Source organism: Triticum urartu, chromosome 5A, assembly GCF_056163025.1.
Source record: "Triticum urartu cultivar PI428250 chromosome 5A, HENAU_Tu73, whole genome shotgun sequence".
Taxonomy (NCBI): domain Eukaryota; kingdom Viridiplantae; phylum Streptophyta; class Magnoliopsida; order Poales; family Poaceae; genus Triticum; species Triticum urartu.
The window spans coordinates 588859291-588872756 of NC_141877.1; positions in this window are offsets into that span (position 1 = coordinate 588859291).

Here is a 13466-nt window from a genome sequence, read left to right on the forward strand (position 1 = left end):
CCTTGGATGAGTACTCACGGTTGCTTTCTCCTTCTTTTCCCTCTATCCCTTCTACCTGGTTGTCGCAACCAGATGTTGGAGCCCAGGAGCCAGACGCCACCGTCGACGACGACCCCTACTACACCGGAGGTGCCTACTACTACGTGATGCCCGCTGACGACGACCTGGAGTAGTTAGGAGGATCCCAGGTAGGAGGCCTGCGCCTCTTTCGATCTGTATCCCAGTTTGTGCTAGCCTTCTTAAGGCAAACTTGTTTAACTTATGTCTGTACTCAGATATTGTTGCTTCCGCTGACTCGTCTATGATCGAGCTCTTGTATTCGAGCCCTCGAGGCCCCTGGCTTGTAATATGATGCTTGTATGACTTATTTTATTTGTAGAGTTGTGTTGTGATATCTTCCCGTGAGTCCCTGATCTTGATCGTACACGTTCGCGTGTATGATTAGTGTACGGTCAAATCGGGGGCGTCACACGGGCGTTGACGACGAAGAGATGCGGGCGAACGGCGTGCGTACCCGATCCTCAACGCTGGCGCCGCTCTCCGGGCAAGCCGCGACCTCCTCGACGATTCCATGCCATTTGTTGCACGCCAACTGGATATGCCCCCAATGGTTCGCCATCGCCTTGGAGCCGCGCTGCATGTAGACGCCTTTGAAGTACGGGTCGACGAGCTTCCGCTCGTCGAACTCGGCCTTGATGCGGTCCCAGTACGTCTCGAAGCTCTGGTTCGTGCCGGTGGTCGGGTCGAGGCAGACGACTTTCCATGCTTCGGCAAGGCATTCCTCCTCCTTGGATGTCCACTTGATGCGCGCTTCGCCTGTCCTAGCCGCCCGCTTCTTCTTCTGGCGCCCCTTCGTCGGATCAGGAGCTGGCTCCTCCTCCTCCTCGTCCTCGTCCTCGTCCTCCTCCTCGGGTTCCTGCGCTTCGTGCGCGTCCTCGCCGTAGACGTAGCCGAGCTCGGCCTCCATGTCGCCGCTGAGATCCACTACCTCATCCTGGGTTGCGAACCCGGGAGACGTGGCGGCCGCAGTCGATCCTGTCGCGATGATGTCGTCCATGTCGGCTCCTCTGTCGTCCGTGTCGCCGAGGTGCGAGAAGGGCAGCGGCCCATGGCGGAGATGGGGCGTCGGTGTGGTCGCGTAGGCGGCGGGCGGCGAGTAGTTGTATGGAGGGTATTGCACGCCGACGAAGGCGGGCGAGGGTGTGCGAGTCGCGGAGTGGCCATGGGGGAAGGTCACGTTTGGGTTGAACCCCCCGTGCGCGTCGCCGTCGGCGTAGCCGGGCGACGACGATCCCCATGGAGATCCGACGCCTTGCTGTCCCCAGGGCGCGTACTGGGCGTGGCTGACGACGGGTGGATCCATCATCCCCGCGTGGTCGACCGATGAGGAAGACGCCGCCGCACGCGCCGCGTTGTCGCGGGCCTTCTTGGCAATGGCCCTGTTCCGCCGGTCGGTGGTGACTGCGTCGCGTCGCTGAACTTCCACCCTCCACTCGGCGTTCGAGATGCCCGATGGCTTCGATGGCGGCGCCCTCGGCTTCCTCTGCTTCGGCTGGGCCACGGTGCCAGTCGTGGTTGCCGCCGCGCGCGGCATGGCGTACTTCTTCGGCGGCATGGCGGCGACTGGAAGGCGAGCTGGAGGGGGTTTGGCGGGAGAAAGGGAGGGAATGGCGGGAGAAAGGCGAGCGAGCGGAGGAGATGCGAGGGAAAAGCGTCAAGAAGCGGCGGGAAAAGGCCCTCGGGTCGCCGCCAGGGCGGGCCCACGCGCCTTTTTCGCTTGTGCTGGCTCCCCAAGCGCCCCCAGGGCGCCGGGTTCGGCCTGGGTCCGCCAACACCAGTTTTGGCCCGAGCCGGCAAAAAACGGGCTTCTGGGGGCGCGACTGGGCCATTTTTTTGGCGCCGGCGCGGCAAAATCGCCTGGGGAGGGCTTATTGGGGGCGCGGCTGGAGATGCCCTAAGTAGCAGCACCAACTTGGGAGACTTTGTTCCGACTCAAGTCTGCAAGATCACGACTTGAGGAGGCTTGGCTTCCAGAGGACATGGAGATGAGATGCGTGGTAGCCTTTTTTTTAATACAGTATAGATGCAAGCGCTCATATACACGCGCATATCAAAAAAGCTTTCACCCCGTTTTATAAATAAAGCAAACCGTCAAGAGCACACATACACTCACTACTATGAACACACATACGCACTCCCTACCCATATGAGCATCTCCGGAAGATTAGGCCGGCATATCATCTTGAAATTTACGAGTCACCATAGGCACCTCGTTGTCGATGGGTATATCTCCTTTCACTGAATGCACATCACTGGAAATCCTAAAATAAATTCAGAAATAAATGCGAGCACCAAAAGTTAAACCCTGATGGGCTGAAGATCCACGGTCCCTTTAACCATCCAATCATAGATTGGTCCGAAGATGCGTGGTAGCTATTCCCGAAAAGTGAAGCATGTGCACGTACGACAACGCAGCCAACCGTAACTGAAACGTAACTTGCTTCCATGTTGGAGTGTCAGGGGCGTTGCCAGGCCCCAGACAACAGCGCCTTGGCCCGGGGCATGGTAGCCATTCTCTTTGGTGACTGTAGCCACAGTAAACACTTTTTATCAATGCTCAAAAAAAAGCAAACACTTTTTGGCCTGGGCCCTTTGGGAGTGTCGACGTGGACTAGCTTACCATCGTGCACCAAAGCTACCTCCCAATTTATAAGAGCCAGTGGTGCTCGTGCTCTAGTGCACCATACACACACCTACACCTACGGATAGGATAGCAGCAGCTTGATACGTCTCGTCCTCTTCACTTCACTTGTCTCTGTTCTCACATCTGCTTCGTTCCCTAGCTTTGCCATGTTTCACGAGGCTCGTTCAAGTTGATGACCTGCGCTAATGCTGTGTTGTGTGTGGTCCGGGGTGGTAGCTCCAATGCCACTAGTAGCAGAACGCAGCTGAGATAAGTACATTTGTATGTATGGCAAAATTTGAATAGGCCTTTCGGCCGGATTTAAGGTGTGTGACTATATATGAATGAATGATACTGCTACGTATCAAGGTTTGCTGGTCTCGTATCCCTCCCTCCGCACTTTCTGTTTTTCCTTTTGCAGCCTTGTAGGCACGCTGGCACAGCCGTTTTCATTTGTCTCTTACAGGCTTCATTAGTATTTCATCCATTCAAAACAAGTGTCTTAATTTTATACTAACTAGATGATACCCCGTGCGTTGCTGCGGAATTTTGTTGTCATGAACGTTTTGATGAATCCGTAAATGATTAGGAAGTACTTAAAGCCTTGGTCGACTCAGCCCAAAAAACAAAACCATTAGCTCTCAATGTGATTTAAGCATATGTATTTTAGACATACATGAGTAGCAACCTGAATATAGGTTACATGAAAGAACAATATCACAGTGGTCTCTCACCAAGTGCCCCAAGCAATTGGAAGCATGCGTTCAAACCATTGACGCTCAACTCATCAATGGTTATACATGGCAAATGAAAACATGTTGTGTTGAGTCAGTTAACCTTAAAAAAAACAAATGACGAAACTAAATGTACCTTGCGCGATGATCAAACAGGTAGTGCAGGGCATGAATGTCGTATGCATCAATAGAATAGCTAGGGTGCCAACAACCGTGGTTACCCATCCATTAATTTTGTAGGATAATTGTCCATTGACAGGAGCAGCAACAATATTATGGCAAGAACCACCAAATCGTCCTAAATCTTTGCTGTCAGCAGAAAATTGTTTGACACACTTGCAGTGAGACAGGTTGATCTGATTGAATCTGCAAATAAGCTTGGCATCCAAAATGGTTACCAGATTTTGATTGTAAAAAAAGATTCCGTCAAAATCCTATTCTCTCTAAATATGTATGAAAACTAACAGAATGTACATATAATAACACAGTGACAAAAGATCAGATACGGGACCTTGTATACTAATAAACTACCAATGCAAGCAGCAAGCCCGCAACAAAGAATCTCTGACTTTGCAAGCAACTCAAAAGCCATAACTAATATCCCTTGCCGTGCAGGATGTCTAGCATATTTGCAACAGGAGGGGAACCTGGCAAAATTCAGAAATAGCCTGGCGACACCGGTGAATCGCACTGCTCGGTCCTCGGCGCCGTGGGTCGTCACAATCGGCCTCGGTTGACGATAACAATGGCTTCCTTGCCGAGCTCCACGGCACCCACGACTCGTTCCCCTCCTACGTCGGAATTCCCACCAGAGCAATAGTCGGTGTTCTGGTCCACAACATGGCTCGCCTCGCCGGCCTATCGCGTGGTAGCAGATTTTGCCTGATTCCTCATCAGCGGAAGACATGGTCCCGTCATGGATATTGCTAGGGTAGGAGTCAGGCGACCTATGAAGGAACATGTAGTTGGCCCATACAACACCCTTCACCTGTGTCCTCGCCAGGAAGAACAACACGTTAGGGTTCTTGTGGGTAGGCTGAGGGAGCACCATTGAAACCTACCAATCGAAGAACTCCGGTGCGCTGTCCAACCTAGCAGTGAAGATTGGCGACCGGGTGAGCGAGTGGCTGTCCTGCAGCTGTTGTCGACCACTGTTGGTACTCGTTGGTGCAGGACTGCAGGTGATAACGCCGCGAGACAGCCGAGAGTAGATCGAAGAGATGAAGATCGAGGGATCGAGAGAGGAGCCGAGATGCGGCTGGTGGTGGGAATTTATGGTTCAGGAATAGGGAGCGGAAGAGAAAATACGCTAGGCTCAATCCTCAGTTATGGAAGGCGAAGGAGCTGTCGCTTCGGTGATCAGGAACGACTACACGTAAAAAAACAGAATATTGCATCACGGGATTAATTGATGGACGCATCTAGCGGACGCATGGCCGCCCGGGATGCTTAGCGAGTGGCCCGCCATTTTAGGTATTTTTTTGTCTTTCCTTTTAATTAGAATAGTCATTTAGTAGTCCTTTTTCCTACTACATATTAAATGCCAGCATATGCATCTTCTCCTGTGCATGCATATGCATGTGTTTGTTTGCATTTATTTTATGATTTTAAAATTTTAAAAAGCCATAACTTTCAATCCGTGTGTCAAAATTCACATCCGTTTTCATCGTTGAAGCCCTCGCGACGTGCTCTTTAAAAGTAGATCCCACATGGAGATGTTTCGACGAACTAATCTTCCTGCCAACTAAACATCAATATGTGTGTAATTAGACTACATGCCGCGCCAACTGAGCATATGTGTATGCCAATAGTCCTTCTGCCAACTAAACATCAATGTGTGTGCAACTAGACTACATTGCCGCGTCAACTGAGCATATGTGTGTCAATAATCCTGCCAACTAAACATCAATGTGTGTGCAATTAGACTACATTGCCACGTCAGTTGCGCATATGTCTGTGCGACTAGTGTCCTGCCAACTAAACATCAGTATGTGTGCAACTAGACTAAATTACAAGCCAACTAAGCATATGTGTGTGTAACTAGTCCTTCTGCCAACTAAACATCAATGTGTGTGCAACTAAACTACGTTAAAAGCCAACTAAACATCAATGTATGTGCAACTAGACTAAATTACAAGCCAACTGAGTATATGTGTGTGCAACTAGTCTTCCTGCCAACTAAACATCAATGTGTGTGCAACTAGACTACATTATAAGCCAACTAAACATCAATGTGTGTGCAACTAGACTACATTATAAGCCAACTAAACATCAATGTGTGTGCAACTAGACTACATTACAAACCAACTAAACATCAATATATGTGCAACTAGACTATATTACAAGCCAACTGAGCACAAAGTAGCTAAATATAAGACACTCCTGATTATATCAAGCTCCGTCAGGTCTGCTGCGGCACTGTCGGACGCGTTGAGGAGGTTGAACTTGAGCGCGGTCAGGCTCTCAGGGAAGAGGAGGGGCCAGAGTCGGAGGATGTCGTCCGAGAGAGGAGTTTGCGGAGGAGGACAACAGCCATGGTGCGGAGCTCGGTGATGGACGGGTCGAAGGAGGCCCAAAGTAGGAACAAGGCTTGCAATCCACTACTAGATAGTTGGTCGGGGTAGTAGACTAGTTGCACATCAAGTTGTTATGGTTGGTAGGTTGCAACCTCATATGAAGTTAGATCATGTAGCTCCAAAGTTGGTTTACCATATAGTACTAAAGTTGCACAATGCAGTATTTTAGTTGCACCATATAGCACCAAAGTTGGCATCAAAAAAATTTCATCGAAACATATCCATGCGGAATCTAGTTTCGAAGATCTCGCCGTGATGAATCCAACGGTGAAAACGGATCTGAATTCCGACATGTGGTTTAAAAGATATGACTTTTTAAAAATTTAAGACGCTAAAATAAATGTGCATGAATCTGTTTTCCAGACTAGTCTGTACGCATCTAATGCTAACAATAATATTCATTAGCTGACAAAAAAGACACACATGTGAGCTCGGCCGCCCGTTTCTGTTAGTTAGTGGCCGGCCGCCTTTTAGATTTTAGGTTAATTGATTTGTGTGTAAAGAGAAATAAGATAGTGGGGGTCTCCTATTTAAATATAGAAGATAAGATGAGTTAGTGGGTTGCTCCTATTTAGTACTGATGATGTGGCATGGTGATGATGTGGAAAATGTGCATATTGAGAGCATAGGTAGAAATGAAGAGCAACTTTTTAAGAATGTTAGATTTCAACATGTGTTAATAGCCCTAATTATTAGCCCTACTGTCTGATGCATGCTGATATAATGGACAGAGCGGTAACATTAGTTTGGCTATTCCATGTTTTCCTTTCGACAAACAGAAATAAATTAAATAGTCCACTGTTCTTTTCTAGATCAATTTCACTATCTCGGCATGTGATATAGACGGTGTTTGGTTTCAGGGGCTTTTTTGTGTTGGGACTAGAAAAAGTCCCTAGCAAACTAAATAGGGTGGGACTTTTTTGAAATTTTTTGCTAAAAGTCTATAGAAGCAGCTCCTTGAGAGTCTTTTTCAAAAAGTCCTAGGGACTAGAAAAAATCATAGGACTAGAGAACCAAACACCAGCATAGTTGTATGAGATCTATTATACGGATTTCGAGCAGGTTCTGCACACCAATTATATACCAACATTAAATTATGTTTGACTGTGATAACGTGCGTTATAATTTTAGGCGATCATACCGACCGATTCATCCACTAGTACAGGCTGCGGTCGCTGTTCCTTTCCTAATACAAAACGGAACGCATTGAGCTGATTCTTTCTTAATTCTTGCATGCATGCATGCATATAAAATAAAAATGATGATGTTAGCGAGGATTTCATCGAATTCAAAAGTTTAAAATGTTTTATAGCTCAAACCGTCGCTCCGGTTCAAAAACCGTTTTCACATAATCGTCATGACGAGACTTCTGAAATTAGATCCCATGTTAATATGTTCTGACGACTTTTTTTCAGGTAATAAATTATGAGGCCTAGGATAAGTAAGTTATCATGTCGGTGGTTCATAAGTTATCATTCTGTTTACATAGCAATGACTGAGAAATAAAAATGGTCCATTCAACCTCCTCCCCACATACAAATGCATGAGAGGACGAGAAAGTTGATGTCCTCGTAGATTCTCCATATTTCGGAACTTCAAAATATGTTTTGACGATATATTCTTTCTGGTTAAAAGTTGCGTGTATTGCCATGTTGTTTACACGGGAGTTACTGGGGTACGTTTTCCAATAACTTTTTTCACCGAGTCAAAAAATTATCGTGGTGTTTATAGTAACTCATCAAGTTTGTGGTTCATATGTCAATATGCTATTTACACAAAAGTTAGCCATGTACTTTTTGACAACTTTTCCAACGGGTCAAAAAGTTACCATGGTGTTTGTACTAAGGGGGTGTTTGTTTCCAGGGACTTTTTGGTGTAGGGACTAGAAAAAGTCCTTTTTAGAGACTTTTTAACCAAATAGGAGGGACTATTAGGGACTAAAAGTTGCTTTTTGGGACTAAATGAAGAAGACTCTCAAGGAGAGTCTTTTTGGGACTTCTCCAACAATGCCCCTTCATGCACCCATTGGCCCGCCGCCCCATGGTGTTGTTTGGTTGTTATTTTTCTATATACTAAGGGTAACATGGTTATTTAATAACCTCTAGGGAGGGACTAGGGACTTTTTAGTCCCTGGAAACAAACATGGAGGGATTTTTTAGGGACTAGAGATTTTTTAGTTGGGACTAGAAAAAGTCCTAGGACTTATGAACCAAACAGGGCCTAAGTTATCACGTCTGCGGTGGGTATATTACCATGTTATTTACACAAAAGTTACCGGGTACGTTGTCAATAATTTTTTTCTTCAGATCAAAGTTACCACGGTGTTTATACCTAAGTTATCAGGTGTGCGGGATGTATGTTACCATGCTATTTACACATAGGTTTCTGGGGTATGTTTTCATTAACTTTTATTTTCCTAGTCAAAAGTTAGCGTGATGATTGTACGTAAGTTATCAGCTCTATAGTTAGAGTGGTACATTTGAACATTTTTTCTTTGAGTCAAGTTACTGCGGTAATTGTAACTAAGTTACCAAGTCAGCATTTTGTATGTTATCATGTCATTTATACAGAAGTTATCAGACACATGTATTGAACAACAATATTTTTCACGTAAAACTTACCGCGGTGTTTGGATCAAAGTTATCAGGCATGCGGTGCTTATATTACCATGATATTTACACAAGTTATTGAGGTTATGTTTTACAACATTTTTTGCCGAGTCTTAAGTTATCGCGGTGTTTAATTGTACCTAAATTATCTAGTCTGCGGTGCGTATATTATCATGCTATTATACAGAAGTTATCAGGGGTACGCATTCAACAATAAATTTCTCCGGGTCAAAGTTATCGGCGCTGTTGGTACCTAAGTTACTATGTCCGTGGTGTATATATTGTCATGCTATTTATACAGAAGTTACCGACATGTGGTCAGCGTTGTGCACTTAAACAAGTAAACATGTTGGTAATTTAACATGATTGGTCTGCTAATTATGGCATGTATTGCCTGAAAACATATATCATCATTGCGTTAATAACTTTTGAAGCTGATTGGAGTTCTTCAAGTTGATAACTATATATGACGGCGAACATTAGATTTAGATGCAGCTCATGTGTAAGAAGGATCTCTGCTTAATTAATAATCGTAATGATTTATTAGTGTAAAAGGGGGTACGTTTCGATCATCTATTAGGACGTTGATAGTTCAGGCCTTCACTTCCCATGTCTTTTATCACTTGGTCATTTAGCGTGCTTGATGTTCAAAAAAGTATAAACGCTTTCTTCTTGAATTACACAAAAACGGGGCATAGAGGAGTTGGTTAGCAGGCGTCCCTTACAACTCAAGGGTGTTGAGTTTGATGAATTATCTTTGGCGAAATTTCCCATCAGCCACGTGCATCCTACTTTATTCCATGCTAGCTGCAAGCCAACGTGGATGGGGTGAAGACAAGGGTTGCCAAGGGTAAAATCATTCCGTTTATCGATGGTAGGATGCACGAGGTCGTCCTGCCGCTTGGCATAATGAGGGTGCAGGTGCAGGAAGTAGTGACGGGCTTCGAATCTTGGTCGTTGCCTCCCCCCCCCCCCCCCCCCCCCCCCCCCGCCCGAAGGCAGCGCCACTATGTTATGGGAAGTGACCAAGAGCCACCTGCTTAGCTGGGCAATGAATGATGTCCTCTATAATACTAGGCTCCCTAGTTTTAAAGAGCACACATTCAATTGAGGTCTCTAATTAAGATTGGGTCACCCGATTTTGACCGGGTTAACAATTTCTCAAAGCTTTCTCATTCATTTCTTTTATACTATACGCCATGCTCCTTAATTTTTAATGCCTCACAATTAGTTGATGTCTTCAATTTAGAATTGGTTCAACTTGATTTTGATCGGGTCAATAATACAAAGCTTCCTAATTTTAAGGCCTCACAATCAATTGAGGTCTCCAATTGAAATTGGTTCATCCGATTTTGACAGGGTCAACAATTTCTCAAAGTTCTCCCATTTGTTTCTTATATTTCCTCTATAACACTAAGCTCACTATTTTTAAAGAGCCCACATTCAATTGAGGTCTCCAATTAGAATTGGGTCACCTAATTTTGACTGGGTCAACAATTTCTCAAAGCTGTCTCATTCAATTCTTTTATAGTATACACTATGCTTCCTAATTATTTAGGCCTCACAATTAATTGAGTTATTCAATTTAGAATTGGGTCAATTGATTTTGACCGGATCAACACTTCATCAAGCTCTCTCATTCATTTCTTTTTATTCATTATGTTTCCTAATTTTGAAACTCTTTCATCAATTGAGGCACTCAATTTTAGATTTGGTTTACTATTTCGACTTGGGCAAATAATTTTTCAAATCAATTAGCAGCAACCGGCCTATGAAAATATATCAATCCCGCACACCCTTCCACCATCTGGAAAAAGAAGCGCCACCATGTGATATTGTAGCATAAATATAGTAGTACATGTAATCACCGACACCGAAATATCCCCACATAAATATAGGTTGGTTAGCAGATAACTTAGAATCACACCACGAATGACCCATCAAATCACCGCATTATAAATAAATAAATAAAACACTCTATCATTTCCAGCACCCACCAAACTAAATATTCTACCGGTTCCAAAACATAAGGGGTAAGTTTTGTAAAAAGTCAAATGTCTCCAACTTTGACCAAGTTCAAAGCAAAAATATCGACATCCACAATATTTAAAAAAGCATGGAAATTCATTTCATGATGAATTTTAAAATATCGATTTGATATTATGGGTTTTGATATATTTGTCTACAAATTTCATTGAACTTTAAAGGCTTGAATTTTCAAAAAAGTAATGCACCATCATATTGAAACAAAGTGATTATTTTTTAAGAAAGCCAACAACACCAACTGCGCAGCAAAGCGCGCCCAACTCTTCTAATTATACACTATGCTTTCTAATTTTTAAGGCATCACAATTAATCGATGTCTTTGATTTAGAATTGGGTCACTCAATTTTGACCGCGTCAACAATTTCTCGAGGAGCTCTCCCATTCAATTATTTTAATTCATTATGTTCCCTAATTTTGAGACTCTTTCATTCGGTTGAGGTATTCAATTTTAGATTTGGTTTACTATTTTGATTGGGCCAATGATTTTTCAAATCAATCCGCAGAAAACTGGTATATAGAAATATATCAATTTCGCGCATCCTCCCACCACCTAGAAAAAAGAAACGCCACCATCTCATACTAACCAATATAGTACATGCAGCTACCAATGCAGAAATTTCCCCACATAAATATGGATTTACTAGCAGATAACACACAATCACACTATGAAAGAGGCCACCAAATCACTATGTTATAAAAAACCACTCCATCATCTCCCCACCCCGCCGAACTAAATATTCCATCAATTCAAAAATATAAGGGGTATTAGTTTTCTGAAAAGTTAAATCATTTAACTTTGATCAAGTTTAGAGGGAAAAATATCGACATCCACAATATTAAATAAAATAATATGGAAATTCATTTCATGATGAATTTAATTCTATCAATTTGATATTATGGATTTTGATATATTTATCTACAAATTTTATCAAACTTAAAAAGGTTTGACTTTTTAAGAAAGTAATACACCTTGTATTTTGAAAAAGAGTGGATTTTTTTAAGATACCCAAGAACATCAACGGATCAGCAAAGCGCGCCTAACTCTTCTAGTAGACGAGATTCCCCAAGGATATACTGTCACCAGAGACGTAGTGCCAGATAATCTGCATTCAAGGAGAAGAATGCATGTGACAGTTGCGGACTATCCGCGGACAAACAACCTATGCATGTTGTTATCCCCGAAGGGCGGAAAATGAACATGTATAAGCCCGGGGAACCGCTTCTATCGGACTCTATATTGGAGACCCTCTCAATTGATCTTCAAGTTCTAAACGCCCATGTGGTAGATAAATCAAAAAGGTCAACATAGATACATGGCCAAGGTGATCAAAGGTTATAGATTTGTCCAGGATTCTCCGACAGACAGAATTGATCTGGCCTTCAATGAGGTCATCCATGCAAATATCTTCTCTATCAGCGCAGTCTCCCCAGAGTTAATGAGGCTCTGGGTACTTCATCGAGCTACAGATCGCCTACTCCTGCATGGTAGTGTCCTTACCTGATCCTTTTTATATGCACTGCCACAACCTAGAAACTACAGAAGGCCATGAGGTCATCTCGGATTACATGTTCCCGTTCTTTATTGTCAATCATCCACATGCGGACACCTTTCTAGTGCCATACTGTGATAAGGAAGTCGTTAACGTTCACTAGTTTATTTTGAAACATATAAATGGCCTTATGGTTTGATCTCATCAATGCTAATTTCTTAATTTTTTGCGCAGTGACCGACATTGGATCGTAATCGCACTATTGCCGACGCATGGCTTGGATTACTTCTTCTATTCGAAGAGGTAACCATAAAAGCAATGGACCAGATTGAAGGAGGTTCTAAATGATGCTCTCTCCAAGTGTAAGAACATCAGAGAGACTATAACAGAACATTCAGAATTCAAGTTCTTCACTAGTGCTTTTTGCTATCAAGAACAAAATGTGGAAACCTCTCGTAGGTCTGTATACCGTGCCATGGATATCATGGATTACTTTTTGAAGAAAAGCAAATATTTGCGTAATCATAGCCAGATCATCAAGTGGTCCGAACTGATGGAGAGGGACATGGACAAAGGGGAAGTATTAATAGAGCATGACCGCCTCCAAAAGGTGTTGGCCAGAATCATTAACAAAGAGGTTCTAAATGAGGATGGGGAGTTTCACTTCCCGCTAGAGCGAGATGAAGCATGACTTCACCGAGTCAAAGACATATTGCAGTAATCGATTGCGAGCGATACAGTGCTTCAAAACATCTTGATTCGTTGTTCATTTTATGAGTTGAGAATTTTACATGTTTATTTGTTGCCCTACACTTCTTATATTGTATGTTTGCTTCATTAACAATCTTAATTATTGTAAAATCGTTGTAATATGATTGTTTGAATGTAATGGGATGATTGAGTGCAAAATACTGCTTCAACACCATTAAAATGCTGTCATGGCAGCCACTTCTCTATATGCCAATATCACTACCAGTGGCGGGCGACAAAGGTGTCTGCCACTGCTAATACACGCAACAGTGGCAGGCAGAGATTATAGTTGTGGCGGGCGATAACTTCTGCCTGCCACTACAACACTGTCATTAGTGGCGGGCGGCGGCCCGCCACTACTGATGCCATAATAGCAGTGGTAGGAGATCAATGGAGGGTGCCCCAGAGAGCCTGGCCTGCCACTACTAGGCTTTTTGCACCTGTCACTGTTGGGCATTCCTGTAGTAGTGGTTGTAGCACTTCGAGTGTCAATTATGCATTCACTTTTCTGCCTAAACTACCATTTTCCCCTTGAATCGTAATCAGCGATGCTCAATTTAGTTCTGCTCATCTAAGAT